Raw genomic sequence first — 18,689 nt, forward strand, 5'->3', positions numbered from 1 at the left:
CTGATCCCATATCTCCACATAGTTTTGTGAACAGGAGTGCGCAATGTAGTTTGCGATCAAAGTTACCTGCAGCATATTCCAAGATGGCGTAGCAGTGGGATGTCTGTTTTGATTGTCTTGTCCCGTCTGTTTATATATTGTTTTTCTTCGTATATATTTTTTTAGATTTTTAATCCTAATTTCCATTTACAGACTGAACATACTCTCCTGCAACCCGCCAATGTGTTATGGATCTGCTATTTTTTATACTTTAGAACCGGAACCCCCTTCAGAAGCAAGCCAGCTAACTAGCTACTAGTCAATAACCCGGACATCTGCCAGCCACAGCCCGGGCAATTCCTGCCAATCTGCACAGCACGAAATTAACCCAGAGCATATCGGACTGCTTTTCTCTACCACGTCTTTGGATTCCTACCGCAAGCTCTGAACCTTTACTCCGGATCATTGCAGCTAGCTAGCTGCTATCCGACTGGCTACTCCTGGCTAACGTCTCGGTCCTGATGCAAGCACCAGTTAGCCTTGAGCTAGCCTCAAGCCAGGCCCATCTCCCGGCTGGCCAAAGAGATCCATCAGACAATTCCTGGGCTTCAATACCTCTTGACAATCGGCCTGGACCCTTTGCTGCCGACACGGAGCCTCGCCGATCAATCACTACTGGTCTGCCGAAGTAACTGTCCAAGGGAGTTTCTACAGGCTCTCCCGTTGCGACGTCCCCGAGGCCCATCTGCTAGCCGCCTAGCCCCAAGCTGCTAGCAACTCACTGGACCCTATGATCACTCGGCTACACATGCCTCTCCCGAATCTCAATATGCCTTGTCTATTGCTGTTTTGGTTAGTGATTGTCGTCTTATTTCACTGCAGAGCCTCCAGCCCTGCTCAATATGCCTTAGCTAGCCCTTTTGTTCCACCCCTACACATGCGGTGACCTCACCTGGCTTAAATGGTAACTCTAGAGAACAAAAACCTCTCTCCGTCACTAAATGCGTAGGCTTACCTCCACTCTACTCACATCCTACCATACCCTCGTCTCTACATTATGCCTCAAATCTATTGTTCCGTGCCAAGAAATCTGCTCCTTTTACTCTCTGTTCCGAACGTACTAGACGACCAGTTCTTTTAGCCTTGAGCCGTACTCTTATCCTACTCCTCCTTTGTTCCTCTGCTGATGTAGAGGTCAACCCTGGCCCTGCAGCCCCCAGCATTACTCCCGTTCCCCAGGCGCTCTCATTTGTTGACTTCTGTAACTGTAAAAGCATTGGTTTCGTGCATGTTAACATTAGAAGTTTGTTTTATTCACTGCTCCACCAACCCGGATGTCCTAGCCATGTCTGAATTCTAGCTTAGGAAGGCCACCAAAAACCCTGAAGTTTCCATCCCTTACTATAAAATGTTCTAACAAGATAGAATTACTAAAGGGGGTGGAGTTGCAATCTACTGCAGAGATAGTCTGCAGAGTTCTGTCATACTATCCAGGTCTGTGCCCAAACAATTCAAGCTTCTACTTTTAAAAATCCACCTTTCCAGAAACAAGTCTCTCACCTTTGCCGCTTGTTATAGACCCCCTTCAGCCCCCAGCTGTGCCCTGGACACCATATGTAAATCGGTCGCCCCCCATCTATCTTCAGAGTTCGTACTGTTAGGTGACCTAAACTGGGACATGCTTAACACGCCGTCCTACAATCTAAGCTAGGTGCCCTCAATCTCACAAATTGTCAAGGAACCTACCAGGTGCAACCCTAAATCCGCAACCATGGGCACTCTCTTAGATATCAACCTGCCCAACTTGCCCTCTAAATACACCTCTGCTGTCTTCAACCCTGATTTCAGCGATCACTGCTTGCATGTGTAATGGGTCCGTGGTCAAACGACCACCCATCATCACTGTCAAACGCTCCCTAAAACACTTAAGCGAGCAGGCCTTTCTAAATCGACCTGGCCCAGGTATCCTGGAAGGATATTGACCTCATTCCGTCAGTAGAGGATACTTGGTTGCTCTTCAAAAGTGCTTTCCTCTCAATCTTAAATAAGCATGCCCCATTCAAAAAATGTAGAACTAAGAACAGATACGGCCCCTGGTTCACTGCCCTTAACCAGCACAAAAACATCCTGTGGCGTTCTGCATTAGCATCGAACAGCCCCCGCGATATGCAACTTTTCAGGGAGGTCAGGAACCAATACACTCAGCCACTTAGCTTTCCTAAGGCTAGCTTTTTCAAACAGAGATTTAATTCCTGTAGCACTAATTCCAAAAAGTTTTGGGACACTAAAGTCTATGGAGAATAAGAGCACCTCCAGCTGCCCACTGCACTGAGGATAGGAAACACTATCACCACCGATAAATCTACAATAACCGATAATTTCAAAAAGCATTTTTCTATGGCTTGCCATGCTTTCCACCTGGCTACCCCTACCCCGGCCAACATCTTGGCAACCCCTGCAGCAACTTGCCAAAACCCCACCCAGCTTCTCCTTCACCCAAATTCAGACGCTGATGTTCTGAAAGAGCTGCAAAATCTGGATCCCTACAAATCAGCTGGGCTAGACATTCTGGACCCTCACTTTCTAAAATGATCTGCCGAAATTGTTACAAACCCTATTACTAGCCTATTTAACCTCTCTTTTGTACCGTCTGAGATCCCCAAAGATTGAAAAGCTGCCGCAGTCATCTCCCACTTCAAAAGGGGGAGATACTCTAAACCCAAACTGTTATAAACCTATATCCATCCTGCCCTGGCTTTCTAAAATTTTCGAAAGCCAAGATAACAGATCACCGACCATCATCTATAAGTCTTTGCTAGGTAAAGCCCCGCCTTATCTCAGCTCACTGGTCACCATAGCAACACCCACCCATAGCACACGCTCCAGCAGGTATATTTCACTGGTCATCCCCAAAGCCAACACTTCCTTTGGCCACCTTTCCTTCCAGTTCTTTGCTGCCAATGACTGGAACGATTTGCAAAAATCTCTGAAGCTGGAGTCTTACATCTCCCTCTCCAACTTTAAGCAGCAGCTTACCGATCACTGTACACAGCCAATCTGTAAATAGCACACCCAGCTACCTCATCCCCATATTATTTTACATAACCTCTTGCTCTTTTGCACCCCAGTATCTCTACTTGCACATCATCATCTGCACATCACTCCAGTAGTAATGCTAAATTGTAATTATTTAGTCTCTATGGCACATTTATTGCCTACCTCCCTACTCTTCTACATTTGCACACACTGTACATTGATTTTTTTCTATTTTTCTTTTCTATTGCGTTATTGACCATACGTTTGTTTATGTGTAACTCTGTTGTTTTTGTCGCACTGCTTTGCTCTATCTTGGCCAGGTCGCAGTTGTAAATGAGAACTTGTTCAACTGGCCTACCTGGTTAAACAAAGGTGAAATAAAAAATAAAAAAATTAAATCTCAGAGTTCTGCGCTAAGCTCTTTTGCCACCAGCTTCTCTCGGTGTATCCATTATAGCTCAGTGGGTGTATCATAAAATGTATCCATATGGCAGAGGGAGACAAATTCATAACTAGAGTGCAGAGGCCAGCCTTCCGTCCTGCCATAGATGGAGCCCCATCTGTGCAAAAGCTCGCTATTCGATCCCATTGAATCTGTTTTTCGTCAATATAGCTAAGCAGCACATGAACATCACCAGTGCCATTTCATGCACGGTTATCATGAGATGAGAACAATGTGTTCTCGTGAAAAGAATCCCCCGACGTGTAGAGAAAACAAGTCAAAGAATGGGCATTTCGGCCCTCACAGCTAACATCAGGTGGGGAGATTGAGTTGTTCAGTCAGTTTCCTCTTGATTGCTAGCTAGAGCATAAAATCTTAGTTTAACAGTGTTATCTGACAACAGTATTGATGCGAGTTTCTGCTTCTCTGCCTCCCCACACATTGTTTACACCATATTAATTGCAGCCAGTAATATCAGTCTCTGCAATAGTGTGTGGTTTCATAGCGTAGTGGGCTTAGCCAATTACCGTGGGAATGATTCAAGTGAAACGGTCAAGTGCCGTCTTTTCCCCATGATCTAAGAGCGCTCTCTGGTTGAATTTAAAATTTTGGATTTGAATCATTTTTATTTAACTTAAGGTTAACCACATTACAATGACTGAGTCAAAAGACGTTATAATGTTAAACCAGGATTTTGGAAATTCTCCCGCGACCCCATTTTCATATCAGGTGACCCCACATTGGGTCTTGACCCCTAGTTTGAGAAGTGCTGTTCTACCCACACACGTACTGCACACCCAAGCTCCCATAAGCCTACGGAAATGACTGCCTATGCAAACATTTTTTTAATTAATCTACAAAAACTGTAGACAAGCTACATTGCTTGCCAAATCACAACAGCTACAGTGGGGCAAGAAAGTAGTTAGTCAGCCACCAATTGTGCAAGTTCTCCCACTTAAAAAGATGAGAGGCCTGTAATTTTCATCATAGGTACACTTCACCCAAAACAGACAAAATGAGAAAAAAAATCCAGAAAATCACATAAGATTTTTAATGAATTTATTTGCAAATTATCGTGGAAAATAAGTAGTTGGTCACCTACAAACAAGCAAGATTTCTGGCTCTCACAGACCTGTAACTTCTTCTTTATGAGGCTCCTCTGTCCTCCACTCGTTACCTGTATTAATGGCACCTGTTTGAACTTGTTATCAGTATAAAAGACACCTGAATCTGCAATAGGTAAGAAGCTTGGTTTGAAGAAATCAACTGTGGGAGCAATTATTAGGAAATGGAAGACATACAAGACCACTGATAATCTCCCTCGATCTGGGGCTCCACGCAAGATCTCACCCCCTGGGGTCAAAATGATCACAAGAACGGTGAGCAAAAATCTCAGAACCACACGGGGGGACCTCGTGAATGACCTGCAGAAAGCTGGGACCAAAGTAACAAAGCCTACCATCAGTAACACACTACACCGCCAGGGACTCAAATCCTGCAGTGCCAGACGTGTCCCCCTACTTAAGCCAGCACATGTCCAGGCCCGTCTGAAGTTTGCTAGAGAGCATTTGGATGATCCAGAAGAAGATTGGGAGAATGTCATATGGTCAGGTGAAACCAAAATATAACTTTTTGGTAGAAACTCAACTCGTCGTGTTTGGAGGACAAAGGGACCAGGACGACTGATCCGTGTAAAGGAAAGAATGAATGGGGCCATGTATCGTGAGATTTTGAGTGAAAACCTCCTTCCATCAGCAAGTGCATTGAAGATGAAACGTGGCTGGGTCTTTCAGCATGACAATGATCCCAAACACACCGCCCGGGCAACGAAGGAGTGGCTTCGTAAGAAGCATTTCAAGGTCTTGGAGTGGCCTAGCCAGTCTCCAGATCTCAACCCCATAGAAAATCTGGATTTGAAAGTCTGTGTTGCTCAGCAACAGCCCCAAAACATCACTGCTCTAGAGGAGATCGGCATGGAGTAATGGGACAAAATACCAGCAACAGTGTGTGAAAACCTTGTGAAGACTTACAGAAAACATTTGACCTCTGTCATTGCCAACAAAGGGTATATAACAAAGTATTGAGATAAACTTTTGTTATTGAACAAATACTTATTTTCCACCATAATTTGCAAATAAATTCATTAAAAATCCTACAATGTGATTTTCTGGATTTTTTTCTCATTTTGTCTGTTATAGTTGAAGTGTACCTATGATGTAAATTACAGGACTCTCATCTTTTTAAGTGGGAGAACTTGCACAATTGGTGGTTGACTAAATACTTTTTGCCCCACTGTATATCACAAATTCAAAATGGACTGGTTGATTAAAGTAGGGAATATATTTATCTACCTCTGCCACTCCAGTATCCTTGCACATTGTAAATATGGTATTTGCACTCACCCCAGAAGTGTATATATAAAAAATAAAAATATAAAAAACACACACACTTTAACCCTACATATATGTACATGGCCACCTCAATTACCCCATACCCCTGCACATCGACACCGCACTGGTATATTTAGAAAATGAATTCATTTTCTAATAACTTCAATACAATGGATTTCCTACTAAGTTCAACAAATACTTAAATATTGTTGAATTCTGTCTTAATGTCTGGATTCTGTTAACACTGATTTTATGAGGCCCTAGCTAAGCAGACAAGGCTATAGAGAATCCCTGGATTGCATTGTTACAGGAAGGATCTGGGAAAGGTAGGCACTTGGATAACAAATGGAGGTTGTCCAAAAAACGCTTCTTTATCATTCAATGTCACCATTGTTCAGAGTCACGATGTTATCCAGAGTCATGTTGTACAGAGCACGGATCAAGGTCAAGCCCAGTAGGTTGCTTATCATCTCTGTATGACTTATCGTAGCCACACATGGCTTTAACCAGCAAATCGGGAATGTTGACTATAGTATACAGGAAAATATAAACATGGGCGGTCTACACTGCAATGCTTTTCTTACCTTGTCATTTATGACCTAGGCCCCTGGATCCCAGCTGATGGCAGGTGAGAGACCCAACAGCAGCACAGGTGCTTATCTGAAGAAGGGAATAAGCAGATTCGCTGTGTTAAGTGGAGATGCACTTACGGTAAATCTAAGCATTAAGACTAAATGACCTGTTATTGGCCCGTTACCCATATCTTATTAGTAGGGTTTTCACATTTTAGAGGCCCCCCTGTTGGCCGTAGTGACAAAATGTTGCTTTTTTAAAGCTACTTTCATGCAATTCTACAGTTTGTCATGCGGTGGAGAGAAAAATATACCGTTTTAAAGCTAATTTCCTGCAATTCTACAGTGTATGCTATCTGAGTGACTCAAACATTAAAACAAAATCAACGGGGGCCATGAATTTTTGATTCTCCCTGGCTGTCTAGCTTTTCTTTTAGGGATTGCTAGTTCTCAAAGATGGTCTCATAAAAATATATAGGTCCATTATCTTTTCTACATATCTGGTTTTAGTCATTGAAGTATGCAATTGAGTTGTTTTTTCTATGCAGAAAAAACCCCTGATTAGGCAGGATTATCTGAGCCAAGTTATCTTTATCTCCTTAAACCAATATGGAGAAAGATAAGCGAGTCTGATGTAAGGCTTTTGAAAAAGAGCTCATAGTAACACTAGGTGTCCAGGATTTCACCATCCCCCACTCTGTTGCTGGGGCGGCAGGTAGCCTGGTGGTTAGAGTGTTGGGCCAGTAACCGAAAGGTTGCTGGATCGAATCCCCGAGCTGACAAGGTAAAAATATGTCGTTCTGCCCCTGAACAACAACCCACTGTTCCCTGGTAGGCCGTCATTGTAAATAAGAATTTGTTCTTAACTGAAAGCTCTGAGGCAGTGCATACGTCTACATTTCATTTGGTGTCGTTTGCATATTGACTTCTGTGACCCCCCTCATATATTGAAATTCTACAATAAACTTAAAAACATACAAAATAACCTATATCTTGGGCAACAATTACATTTATAAAACAGAAAGGTAAGCTGTGTTTACAATTTGATTCAATAGTCAATGTAACCTAATAAGCTATCTTTAATGCATGCGAGCTAAATAGAAATGTAACTAGCCCATTATTGTATTGTTGTGAGGACATGACTGAATAGAGTATTGGTGAATGAAACATTTGTGAGACGTCAGATGGATGACAATAGCTCTATTATTATTATGACTAAGGCAGGGAGCGGGACGAGAAATATGCATGACATCGCAGGCAAACAACTGGATTGCGGCATTATTTTAACTTGTCGCAAAGAATCCTGTTTCCTGTTTGACAAAGAACCTCGAGTTCAAAACGAGTCAGACAACTTTTATTCTAAATAAAGGATAATCCTCCACTGTTGTTGTGGGCAAATTAAATGATACTATCCCTTTCCATGTTTTGTCAAGATTGGGACTAAAGGATGCTTTATCCTAAACTACATTATGAAAATATATCCAAACACCTCTTGGAAAGCCACAGGAATAAAGTAGCATTAAAATACACAGCCTAGTGTAGACTAGAGTGTAGCCAGTAAGGCCCATACTGTGGATAGACGCTACACAGTGTAGAACATTAACACAGGATGGGGCTCAACAGTACACAGGGATATTTCTGCCATTGAAAGTATATATTTTGGGGGGTGGAAAAACCCTTTCAGTGTAAACTTAAAGCAGATATTAAGTATGTAGAAGATATAGTGGACCTAGATATTTGTAAATAATATAATCGTTAAGAACTAACAATCACCAAAATAAAGAATTTAAAAATTCCCATAACAATTTAGCAGAATTGATTGTTAGAAAAATAACAGCATTAAGCCATTGCAAAATGATTAGAGTTGCAGAAAATTAGCTTTAAAACTGCTCAATTTTCTCAGCTTCATGGATAAGTCTGTAGAATTTTAGGACATTGGCACAACAAAAAACGGGGGGCTTTAAAATGTTCGCTAAAATACAGGTGTGCCAAAGGACCGACCGCGCCCATTGCCACACACCCCCCCCCTACACCCACTACCTAAGCACCTTTTTGATGCAGAAAAAACCCTGGGATGATAATGATCATTCCTCTTGGCCCAGCGTAGCATGCCCTACATCAGGCCAGTATTGTCTGCCTGTTCATGTCATTGGGGCCCGTGGCCTTGCCAGCTGATCTGACACAAACCCAAATCAGCCCTGGGCTCATCCCCACCCCCCGACTGTCCCTGTGCCGATACAGCACAATGGAGCTACAGTGCAGCCCAACGCAGTGTGTGTATGTGTGTGAGGGGTTTTAATTGCACACAGGCCCTGACTCTCACAGTCAGCTGAGCACACTATTGGGCTGCATCATCGCCACTTATTACATTCTGCTCCACTTCCTCCGGAGAGCTTTTATGTCTGTCATGTATTAAGGATTTACTGTGGCCACACACGCGCAGCATCCATTTATAGGCCTACAGAATACACACACAGTGCATATATATGCAAAAACACAAGAACTCACGTATGCACCACTCGTAGGTGCACACTCACAAGTACAATGGGGTTACTGTAGTACTCTCCCTCTGGTGTGCCGTGAAGTGAATAAGAGCCTGTCTGCCTGACCTGCACCTAGCAGACACCATCACATACACAGGGCAGATCATTAGAAAGACTGGAGCAGTGGAGGACACAGTGTGGTGAGGGGAAGAGCAGGAGATAGCCAACCATTACAATGGACGCAGTGTGTACCGCATAGGCCTGTCTGTGTCATTCCTGGCACGTGTTTCGGCTACATGTAATATTGTGGTGTGCTTATGCATAAATATGCTCCTAGATTGTCTCTCTGTGTAGGCACTCCATATAAAATAAGGATGTGGGTTTGTGAATATGTAACAGCCATGCAGTAGTAGTGAAAAGGGGAGGAAGGGAGAAAGAGGGAGTGAGTGAGACAGATGTTCTCTAAAGTGGGTCACAGAGGCAGGCAAATTAGTAGGGAGAGGCATAGTGCACAGATGTGAGTTCAATTTGACAGACTGGCATGTCAAATGTTTCACAAACTGACACCTCCCAACAAATATTAGGGTTATATTATAAAGTCAACAAAATCTTGCGAATCGCCTACCAAGAATGGGTTTTTGGTTGATATTAAATGGGCTACTGGCTACTTTTCAAAATACGCATTGAGGCATAAACGGATGGTGTGGCGAGCGATGGCAAACAAACAACCAGCACATCAAACAGAATATTCAGCACAAGATGCTGAATTCAACATCATTGCACACAGTCTATTGAAAATGAGATCATGCACAGATTCAGAAAGGTGTGAGATGATAAGAGGAGGAATGGAACTAGGAGTCATCACATCAATCTAATGGTTAGTTCTGACGCTGTCATCTATGAGATAATGGTTAATTTAACCCAACACAGCCAAGTGAAGGGGATTTTGTGTTGCCTCTTTCAACAACAACTTGTGTACAGCTACCAAGGCTTTCACCCCTCTAACACACATCATTATCTTCTACAAACAGACGCAAACAAATCTCTCAATGCCTCAATGGCTCATTTCTGTATACAAACAAATCAAACGCTCTTCTCCATTTTTGTCCCAGTATCTGAAATGTCTTACAAAATTCACTTACGGTAAAGCACACCCAAAGGAAGCCCAGAATTGCAAAAAAAAAAAAAATGGGCCGCCATTTAACGTTAGCATCAATATTTCTGAGAACACTATATAGTGCTAAATCGGCCGCTTTTCACTTATCTGCTCAGACATAAGCCTATCAATAAATGTACAGTTTCTACTGTATAGAATCCTGCTGTTGGCCATTTTAATCAAACAACCCAGTCTCCTCAGCAACATACGGGTCAATGTCTGTAGATGAGCTGTCCTGGTCTGACCCAGGGTTTCCGTTGGGTCTGAACGGAGCGATCGGTGTTTAAAACCATCATGTGTCCGAGTACCTACAGAGAACAAGGCTCTATCCTCACTAACCCAACAACCGTTTCCATCCCTGCTGACTTGGCACACAAAATGAAAACCTATTTAAAATGTTGATTGCTCTTTCCTCCTTCGGCAACCCGAACACAACCACCCGCCCACAGCAATGAGAAAATCGCATTCCACAAACTCCAGTGAATAACTGCCCTGGTTTTAAGACACCCTTTGCTCCTGCATGGGGTGGGAGTTAAGTTAGGGAGCTGGAGCTATGAGGTTTCCATTTACACCAGCCAGCCATCAAGTGAAACTGGCCAAATGCCATTCTCCTGACTCAGGGATAATAGCAGTAGGCTACAGTATGTACTTCAAATCGACTTGGGGTTTAATAGGTTGAACACCTTAAAAGGCATTTGTTTACTCAGTGCAGAGTGTACTCTCAACTAGTGATGCACTGATATGACCATTTTTGGCCGATACCCAATATGTTCATTGCAAATGTTTAAAAACGATAACAGATAAAACATTTTAGTGGCCTTTTAAGCATTCTAGTACAGTTAAATAGTTAACACACACGGACACAGCGGTCTAAGGCACTGCATCTCCGTGCAAGAGGCGTCACTACAGTCCCTGGTTCGAATCTAGGCTCTATCACATCTGGCCATGATTGGGAGTCCCATAGGGCAGCGCACAATCGGCCCAGCGTCGTCCGGGTTTGGCCGGGGTAGGCCGTCATTGTAAATAAGAATTTGTTCTTAAGCGACTTGCCTAGTTATATAAAAAGGTTACACACACTAAAAAATTATTTTGTTGGCATTTACGTATGTCCCCATTACCAGTAAAACATTATCAAACCCATTTCTTTCACTTACTTGCTGTGCTGTTTCGTTGTTCATTTCACTCTCAACCAGGATTTCGAGCCTCACTAAAGAACGCCGTTTGGGTCTTTATTTTCGTGTCAAAAAAATAATAATAATATATATTCCAAAATATGCAATTTCTACTGGTCATTGTTTTCAGGCTGGTTGTATTGGTGCTAGCTAGGTACCAAGCTAGCTACCCCAGAAATGGCGGTCAAACAAAAGATGCTTTATTACCAACTCGGAAATTGTAATCACATCGTTCGTGGCGGGTGCTTGCAGACTTTTTTGTAGCTTTGACAGTGCTACTGCATCTTTTTTGACACGCAAAGACCCAAACAGGGTTCCATAGAATGCATGTTGTGAAGCTAATAGCAGTGACTATTACTGTGCAGCTCTGTTAGGGCAACATCGGACTAAACAGTGTACTTGGTAGTGTGTACCGGTGCTCGACTAGGCGGCGAAAGCCCACATCACCCACGACAGAGAAAGGTTGATTGTCAAGGACAATGAATCCCATTATCTTAGATTTAATGGATTTTGCCTTTGGAGTTGTCTCGCTAAAATGTTACTCTTTCAAATGACTGCTTGACTTGTTGACTGCTCGATCCACACAGCAGACATTGTGGGCTAGTTTAGGAATGTTGTGTTGCACATGTAGCGTAACATTTTACGTGGCGTCATTACGTAATGTACCTACGTCATATAGGTGTGCATCAGCTTTGACATCGGTTTTGCACATCGGGCGTTAAACTAGACATCGGGCGATACCGATGTTGGCATTTTCTAGCAATTATGGTATATTCACCGATATATTGTGCATCTCTACTCTCAACCCTGTGAGTGTAGGCAGGCTTTTGTCCACGTCGAGCTTAGCGCTAGCCTATACCACCTGTTTTTACTACTCAACGAATTGTTGAGACCTAGTGCTGGGACAAAATCCCCCAAGGACACTGCAGCCCACCGAGACCGGGAGCAAAAAGTAACTGTCATGGTGTCACACTATGCATATGTATTGGTTTTGTTGACAAAGCCACACAACCCAGTGAACATAGAGATAAAAGCATTCTCTTGGGCCTCCTGATGACTTCCAGTTTGAGAAATGTCAGTTATCTGGCTGTTGATGAGTTGAACAAAGGGCAGATGTAAGGGGAATCAGTGAAAGGGGTGGACAGTGAACTTGACAATGTCAAAGCCAAAATGACTAAAATTAGGCCACATTCCTAGAGAGGAGCCACAGGGGAACAGTCACTGATGTGCTACAGGGGGGACATTTATACATTAGCAGTCAAAAAGGCCAGACCCTACTCCGTATAGATGATGAATGGGGTTTCAATGTCATTTCTAAAGTGATTCAGATTAAAGAGAGAGGGAATGTGGGAGAGAGAGCAGACTTGTGCTTATTCTTAAGGACGCAGATAGAAAAATCCAACGGTTCCAAAGCTGCTGTCACAGGCAACAGATAAATGGGTGATAGATACACTGAATCAAAATGTAATTTGTGCTTGTGCACACAAAATGAGGGAAATAAGGTTTTTGTGAGTATGGATCATTTCTGGGATCTTTTATTTCAGCTCATGAAACATGGGACGAACACTTGATATGTTGCGTTTATATTTAAAATGTTATAGATTGTTATACAGTCAAAAGTTTGGACAGCTACTCATTCAATGGTTTTTCTTTATTTTACTATTTTCCACATTGTAGTATAATAGTAGTTAAGACATCAAAATTATGAAACAACACAAACGGAATACTTCCATTTTTGCAGTAATGCTGCAATTAGTTGGTTGTAATTTTGAGTTAAGCAGACATTACCATATTTTTTTGTTTGCTGCATGTGTGACCTAACTCCACCAGTCCTATTTATGATAGAATTTCCAAAGATACATTTTTATAAAAAATATTTTTACCCATTGGTATATTTGAGTTTAACCACAATATTTGATCTGTTTTTTTTTTCTTGGTGGATTATATTGACATTGCAACTAACTTTCTATGGCTTGTTTTATAAAAAAGCGATATTTGGGAGATGATTTCCTTCCTGAAAGTGTAATCTGAATAAAGGGGAAAAGTCCATTCTTGAACATGGGGTGAGACATTCTTATTCATTTTCTAGAGAACCAGTTCAGATTTAAGTGAGAGGTCTAATGCTTTAATATTTAATAATTTCTGAATTCATATTAATTATGAAAATAGGCCCGTTTAATTTGATATGGCTTGCCGTTGCAAAGAAAATGTAATATGTTTTGCTCATATAATTTAAATAACTGTTTGCTTGGTGTAGGAAAATAAGAAAATAGGTAAAATGGGATATGACTAAATCAGGGCGATTTTTCCAAAAATAAACAGGTATTTTACTTTCCATGGTAGCAAGATCTTATCTATTTTTGCTAACACAAAGTGTCATTGGAACACAGTATTGATGATTGCTGAGAATGGGCTTCTTGAAGCCTATGTCGATATTCCACCCCCCAAAAAATCTGCCGTTTCCAGCTACAATAGTCATTTACAACATTAACAATGTCTACACTATTTCTGATCAATTTGATGTTATTTTAAAAATGGACAAAAAAAGAAGTGTTTTTTCTTTCAAAAACAAGACATTTCTAAGTGACCAAAAACTCTTGAACGGTAGTGTAGAACTTAATGAGCCATATCCGTTTATGGCCCAATAATATATTTAAAATAATCCATCTACCATTCAGATCTGTTTCGACAATTCGCAAATTCTGATCAAAATTCCTGTGAATGAACATCACCCTTTAGAGTTTAATTTGCCCATGGGAGAAATATTTCACCCCCTAGTCCTTTTTCCACACAACTTCATCTAAAATTGTTGAATGAGTTTCCTGTAAACAATAGCTATATTACTTCTTTAAGCCAGGTAAATATTGTTAGTCTTTTCTTACTATCTCTTAAGCAATTACAACTGGCTGTACTTATTTCACCAATTACCATAATGAGATACAAGTTTCAAATCTTTTTTTCTTCATAATATATGTTTGTAAATGTACCATTAAAAAGTACCACACTGTAGTGATTGAGTGTCCATAAAGCTGTACCATATTAGCATTGCTACTAAGTAACACTCCCAATTGTTACCCGCTAAAGCCCCTTGCCATCCCAAGATGGGATGTCCTCCCAGTGACCGGCATTCTACCACCGCCCCCCTCGCCCCATGAAAGGCCAGGACACATCCTTTAAAAAGAGCACACAGTGCCACCCACAGAATAGAAGCAGATCAACCACTAAAAGCCTTTCCAATGCTCTCACCTCAATTTGCTTTATAAATAGTGTTAGGTTATAAATAAAACAGAGTTAAAAACTAACAGACAACTAGAAAAAGCTCAAACAGACAGCTGAACAGAAAGACATATGCGCACAAGCAGTTATTTAAAAACCTTCTTCATATGCAGAGTATCTTTACACATCTGGACAGACAATACATCTCTGATGCTAGACAGGACTTCAGTGATGCATGTTCTTTCTCACTTCATCTGACCTCGGCCCAAATTCATCACTCCTCCCCAACTCATGGCTGTCCTGTTGACTTGTACCAGACTGTGGACCTTCTCCTTTCCATAGGAAACCTGATGTCAAATAATAACATGTTTGGACAGAATGTAAACATTCTGCATTCCCTTCTCTCCCTCAGTCCCACGAACAAGGATTTCAAGTTTAGAAGCCAGAACCCATCAGTAGCGATTAAAACACTACACCCAGATGGTTGAATATCTTAATTTCCATTATTAACAATGAATATGCGTAATAATGTCGACCCGTAGCACTAACATCTGTAGCCATGAAGTGCTTTTAAAAAAAGGCTGGTCATGGCTCACAACACCATTATCCCAGAAACCCTAGACTAACTCCAATTTGCATACCGCCCCAAGAGATCCACAGATGATACAATTTCCATTGCACTCCATACCGCCATTTCCCACCTGGACAAAATGAACACCAACAGTTGAAGTCGGAAGTTAACATAAACCTTAGCCAAATAAAAATTCAAAAAGGAAGATGTTGAATCCTCACTGCAAGAAGGATAGGTCGTGGAGAGCCGCATTCTGGTCCAAAATATGATAAAAGAACAGATTGAAGGTTAGAAACGCAATTGTTATAATACTTTATGGTACTAAATAGTTAGTTTTTCTTGCCTAGCATCATCCGGGTTAGGGAGGGTTTGGCCGGTAGGGATATCCTTGTCTCATCATGCGCTAGTGACTTCTGTGGCGGGCCGGGCGCAGAGCATGCTAACCAGGTCGCCAGGTGCATGGTGTTTCCTCCGACACATTGGTGCGGCTGGATTCCGGGATGGATGCGCGCTGTGTTAAGAAGCAGTGCGGCTTGGTTGTGTTGTGTTTCGGAGGACCTTAGTCTCTCCCGAGCCCGTACGGGAGTTGTAGCGATGAGACAAGATAGTAACTACTAACAATTGGATACCACGAAATTGGGTAGAAAAGGGGATAAAATTCAAAAAATGTAAATAAAAAGTTATACCATTGGGAGCATGACTGGTTGCATCACTGCCTGGTATGGGAACTGCTCAGCCTCCGACCACAAGGCAATGCAGAGGGTAGTGTGTACAGCCTAGTACATCACAGGGGCCAAGCTTCCTGCCATCCAGGACCCGTATGCCAGGCGGTGTCAGAGGAAGGCCCTAAAAATTGCCAAAGACTCCAGCCACCCTAGCCATAGAATGTCTCTATGCTACCACACACCAAGCGGTACCTGAGTGCCAAGTCTAGGCTTCTTAACAGCTTCTACCCCCAAGCAATAAGACTCATGAACAGCTAATCAAATGCCTGTTATTCTTCTTACTTTTTTTTTTAATAGGCATTTTCTTAAAACTGGGTTGTTGGGGGCTTGTCAATAAGCATTTCACTAAGTTTTATTTGGTGGGTGTCCAGGGTATAGGGTTGGGGACCGTTTCATCATGACAACAAATAAATAGAATTAGATGTATCATTTATATAAAAATGTATATCCCTCAGCTGCACAAAATTGTGTTGCCTGTTGTCATAATATTTCAAATCAATACATTTCTCAAACCTTATGATTTGTTTAGTTATCCAGATTGAATGTTACGATTATATGAAGTGCTAATATATAGTCTAACTTACAAATATTGAATATTACGTTTTTATCTTGAGGAAATCTGCACCGCTGTGTTCAGTCCGCCATCTTTTTTCGAGAGCCAAGTCTACCTACGGCCTACCCTAGTACTTTGTGATAATATGCAAACCATAACTCAAAATATGTTGATTGACACCAAAACTTTATTAAATTGACTTAATTGTTCCCTTTTTCACGTCTCTCCCAAAGATGATCCATTGCCAGCAGCGTTTGAAAAGCATACTTCTCACGTCCTCTTCTCGCCTCCTTAAAAAAAGGTCAGAGGGGAGGGAACTCTGGTTTCCTCATCCAATGGATTTTGAGAATGAGGAGGCTGCAAGGAGTATGCAATTGAGATTCTCCCTGTTGGTATGCATGTGAGAGAGAGAGAATAGGTCTCCGATGGGCCACACTCTTGCCATGTTAATGATGTCATTACTGGTTACAGCGCACACTATAATAAAATAATGTACTTCTATACAAAGGTTGTTGATCAGTACATTAAAATAAGTCCCAAATGGAAGAGAAAGAGATTTTCATAGGGTTACAGATGACATCAGCCAAAACAACATCAATAACTCAATGCTATTGAATATACATTCACCTGTATTGTGAATAGGCCTAGGGTACATCTTGATTTACCCAGTTAATCAATAGAGATACCATTATGTTACATTGTATAATGGATTCATTACGCTAATGCATACATCAAAGTCAAAAGTCTGGTATCGTGACAACACTAGTCTCATGTGAGTGAATTTATGTAACAATGAGTTGAAATCCACTTAATTGTTGTGTGGCATATTATTTTCTTCTGTTGTGTTTCATAGGCCTATAGCCAGCCACGAAGTCGCGCTCACAGGCCATTTACTGTTCTTTGATTGATGACAGAAAAGCTCGTGTTTACAAAAAGGTGTCAATCTCCTTCATCCCTTTGATATTCATAAATCATACAGCGTAGTCATATGTCCATGTAAATCGCATTGGGACAAAATAAAACCAAATGATCTTGTTTGCATTTTCCTAGGATTTGAATCCCATGTCAAGACTTTCCAGTGACTCGTCGGTGTAGCCTAGTGATGGATAGTTTTCGAATTAACGTCTCCTTCTGAACAAATCTTTGATGAACTGAACCAAATTGCATTGAGAGAGCCATTGATTTGGCTCCCTAATAATTTATGAAAACAGAAGAAGCAGTGCGGCTTGGCACGGTCGTGTTTCGGAGGACGTATGGCTCTCGACCTTCACCTCTCCCGAGTCCGTACGTGAGTTGCAGTGATGGGAGAAGACTAACTACCAGATGGATTTCACGAAACTGGGAAGGGGTAAAAAAATAATACAAATAAAAAAATTCAAAAAGGAAGATGTTGAATCCTCAATGCAAGAACGATAGGTAGTGGAGAGCCGCATTCTGGTCCAAAATATGATAAAAGAACAGATTGAAGGTTATAAAACACATACTTTATGGTACTAAATACAGTTACTTTTTCTTGCATGTGAACCCTTTGGAATTATCTGGATTTCTGCATAAATTGGTCAAAATGTGATCGGAACTTCCACTAAGTCACAGCAATAGACACAGTGTGCTTAAACTAATAACACAAATTGTATTTGTCTATATTGAATACATCATTTAAACATTCACAGTATAGGTTGGGAATAGTATGTGAACCACTAGGCTAATGACTTCTCCAAAAGCTAATCGGAGTCAGCTAACCAGAAGTCGAATCAATGAGACGAGATTCGAGATGTTGGTTAGAGCTGCACTGCCCCGTAAAAAAAAATTCTTCACAAATTTTGAGTATGCCATTAACAAAAGGCATTGACTGATGTGAACCATGCCTCGAACAAGAGATCTCAGAAGACCTAAGATTAAGAATTGTTGACTTGCATAAAGCTGGCAAGGGTTACAAAAGTATCTCTAAAAGCCTTGATGTTCATCAGTCCACAGTAAGACAAATTGTCTATAAATTGAGAAAGTTCAGCACTGTTGCTACTCTCCCTAGGTGTGGCCGTTGTGCAAAGATGACTGCAAGAGCACAGCACAGGAATGCTCAAAGAGGTTAGAAATAATCCTAGTATCAGCTAAAGAACATGGAACATGCTAACTTCTGGAACATGCTAACTTCTCTGTTGACGAGTCTACAATAGGTAAAAACTAAAGAATGATGTTCATGGGAGGACACCACGGAAGAAGCCACTACTGTCAACAACAAAAAAAGACATCGCTGCATGTCTGAAGTTCGCAAAAGAGCACCTGGATGTTCCACTGCGTTAATGGCAAAATATTCTGTGGACAGACGAACTGTAAAGTATGGTGGAGGAAGCATCATGGTTTGGGCTGCTTTGCTGCCTCAGGGCCTGGACAGCT

At 41.6% G+C, this 18,689-nt stretch overlaps 1 protein-coding gene across 5 annotated transcripts in view; it reads right to left on the reverse strand.

Moving 5' to 3' along the window:
- Nucleotides 1-18,689, reverse strand: part of LOC135544658 (erbin-like) — a 119,872-nt gene that overhangs the window by 92,350 nt on the left and 8,833 nt on the right. For 4 of the 5 annotated variants that reach the window (XM_064972443.1, XM_064972445.1, XM_064972444.1 and 1 more), the window contains exon 2: nt 6,432-6,507. The exons of the other annotated variant lie outside the window; for it this stretch is intronic. The gene's annotated coding sequence lies outside the window, so the exon portion shown is untranslated. The remainder of the gene's footprint in view (nt 1-6,431; nt 6,508-18,689) is intronic. 5 annotated transcript variants of the gene reach the window in all.

This window comes from Oncorhynchus masou, chromosome 8 (genome assembly GCF_036934945.1).
Source record: "Oncorhynchus masou masou isolate Uvic2021 chromosome 8, UVic_Omas_1.1, whole genome shotgun sequence".
Classification (NCBI taxonomy): domain Eukaryota; kingdom Metazoa; phylum Chordata; class Actinopteri; order Salmoniformes; family Salmonidae; genus Oncorhynchus; species Oncorhynchus masou.